The sequence below is a fragment of the Sminthopsis crassicaudata genome, chromosome 3 (assembly GCF_048593235.1).
Source record: "Sminthopsis crassicaudata isolate SCR6 chromosome 3, ASM4859323v1, whole genome shotgun sequence".
NCBI classification, from domain to species: domain Eukaryota; kingdom Metazoa; phylum Chordata; class Mammalia; order Dasyuromorphia; family Dasyuridae; genus Sminthopsis; species Sminthopsis crassicaudata.
The window spans coordinates 648,682,004-648,685,303 of NC_133619.1; positions in this window are offsets into that span (position 1 = coordinate 648,682,004).

A 3,300-nucleotide genomic window follows, 5' to 3' on the forward strand; every position below is an offset into this window, starting at 1 on the left:
TCTTAATAAAATATTATGAGGAACTATTAAGGAAAATTGTCCTGAAGTTCTAGAACAAGTGGGTAAAATAGCAACAGAAAAAATCAAAAACCAAAACCAAAAACTGCAGCTCACCACTTGAATGAGATTCCCAGGAGGAAAACTCATAGGAATATTATAGTTAAGTTCAAACTTTCCAGATTAAGGAGAAAACATTTCATGCAATTAAAAAAAAAAACAAATTTATATACTGTGGAGATATTACTGGGATTTGATAAAACATAGCACTTTCTATACTAAAAGATGTTAAATTTTTAAAAGCAAAAGATCTTGGGTTGCAAAAAAGAATTGTCTAGTCAAGTTGGGTGTTATCCTGAATGGGAAAAAAAATAAGATAATATTTGATAAACTGAAAAACTTTCATATAATTGTGAGAAAAAGATCAGAATTCAATGGAAAATAGGTATACATGGAATTTTGCTTAAATTGATAGAGTTTAACTAAAATAATCAATCAGTAAGAATTATTTGTAATGGGTATAAGATAGAAGAATCATGTGAAAGAAGGATGCCCATTGTCACCAATATTATTAACTATTGTGTTAGAAACCCTAGAAATAAGAGGAAAAAAAAGAAATAGAATCAGAATAGGAAATAAGGTATTAGCACTATCTCTTCTTGAAATTGATGTGATCATACATTTGGAAAATCCCAGTGACTCAATGAAAAAATTAGACAATTTTAGCAAAGTAGCAGGATATAAAATAAATCCATATTATCGTTAGCATTCCTATACATCACCAACAAAACTCAGCCAAAAAAAGAGATAATAAGAGGTAACTCCATTTAAAGTAACTCTAGATAATAGAGAAATCCTGAGATCAAACCTAGGAAAATGTAAACAAAATGATAAAAAATTTGTATGAATAACATCACATTAAAACAATTGGAGAAATGCTCATTGTTTATGAGTAGCAGGGCTGATCTAACAAAAATGACAATTTTGCTTAATTTATATATTCAATGTCATCTCAAAATACTGAAAGATTATTTTACTGAATTAGAAAATTCAAACAAACAATTACAATTTATTTGGAGAACAAAAAGCCAAGAATATCAAAGGAACCAATAAAAAAAATAACATAAAGGAAGGAGGCTTAGTAATACACAATCTTAAACTCTAATGTAAAGCAGTAATGATCACAAAAACAAAACTATGTGGTACTAAATAAGAAATAGAAAGATAGATCACTGGAAGAGAGTAAACATAAAATTTACAGTAGCAAATTGCTGGAACTCTATCTTCCCAGAAATCAGCAGGAGTCAGGATCACTAAACGTCTTTATTCTAGATCTTTACCGTCACCTCCAATGCCAGGTCATGAGTTCGAGTGAGTGTGTGTTTCACCACCAAGTTTCTCCTACTCCTCCCACACAAGTCACTTCCCCCTCTTTGTCCCACCAATCAAGTCAGCATAGAACAGCTGGGGAGGGTCAACCTTCAAACAAGTTAATAGGGAACTGTCCAATTGGCAATTAGTCTCATGTGCTTCATTATCCAAGTGCATTGCTCAGTTCTAGCCCTTTACATCAAATCACTATTGTAATCTGGCATTTCACAAGTAAAAGGCCTGAGTATGGGGGGATAAGAATTCACTATTTGGTTAAAAAAAAATGTTGGGAAAGCTGGAAAATATTTTGGTATGTATTATGTCATTCACCAAGATTAGGTCAAAATATATACATCATCTAAATCTAAAGAACTATTACAAGAAAATTTGAAGATATGGAACATTCTATGATACTTATGGATAGATGAACAATTTATGAATAAACAAGAGTGTGAGATATAAAAAAAAGAGTGAGATATAATTTCACTTACATTAAAAAACACATAACCCAAGATCAGAAAAATAGAAAACTGGAGGGGAACTCTTATAGACACTTTCTCAGATATAAGTTTCATATCTCTTATATAAAGAACATCACAAAATCTATGAGAACGCCAGTCATTCTCCAATTGATAAATGATCAAAAGATGTGAACAGTTTTCCAATGAAGAGATCCAAACAGCTTATAGTCATCTTCAAAAATGCTTTAAACCAAAATTTATTGATTAGAGAAATGCAAATTAAAACAATCTTGAGATATCATTTTACACCTATCAGATTGACTAAAATGATTGAAAGAGAAAGCTATGTGGAAAAATTGGGGCACTAATTTATTGTTGTGGAATTGTGAACTGATGCAACTATTCTGGAGAGCAATCTGGAATTATGCCCAGAGTTATTAAACTGCCTATGCCTTTGACCCAGCAATTTCACTACTTTGTCTATTTCTTTACATAATTAGGGAAAAAGAAAAAAACCCTTTATGTTTTAAAATGTTTATAGCAGCTTTCTTTGTGGTGGCAAAGGACTGGAAATTGAAGGGGTGCCCACCAATTGGGGAATAGTGGAAGAAGCTGTAATTTGATTGTGATGGTATATTACTTTGCTGTTAGAAATGATGAGCTTGATTATTTTAGAAAAACATGGATTGACTTACACAAAATAATGAAGAGTGAAATGAGCAGAACCAAGAGAACATTGTATACAGCAACAGAATATTGTTTTTAAAACAACTTTGAGTGATTTTTGACTATTACAAATAGCTAAATAAATTACAAAATGCTTATGAAGGAAGATCCTAAGGGTATCCAGACAAAAAAACTGATAAATGGAAGTATGTTTAAAATGATTTTACATACATATGCCTTTGTGTCTAATGATAGCCATCTCTAGGCTGAGGTGGAGGGGGAAAAAAAAGAAAAAAAAAGACTACATAATAATTTTGTTATATATTTAAAGTGAATAGCAAATTTTACATAATAGATTTGCAGTTTCATATGAGTTTTTTTTAATTGTACTAAGTTTTAGAAATGCTTGTTTTAGTCTATAAATTATAAATAAATAAAATTTAATTTACAAAAAGGAATGGTTATGGTCAGTAATTTATGTGTAGCTCATATTTGACTGTACACTGGAGAAACCAGGAAGGCCTCCTGCTGCAGCACAGATTTCATTAGACCTCCCAACAAAAGGGACTATTCTTTATCTAAAATCCTATAAATGTAACGAGGTGTAGAGAGTGTTCAGGGAAGACTATTACCTCTGGTGTGAAGGGCTGCTTGCCGCCTTTGATGTTCACCTGATCCACTTAATTCTCACCTGTGACTCCAAGAATCTATAGCATGCATGGTGGCCACATCGTGGTAAACCATTTTGGCAACTGGGATTAACCAGGTTGGGGGTAACCAAGGGGTCTCAGACCCTATCGTGAAT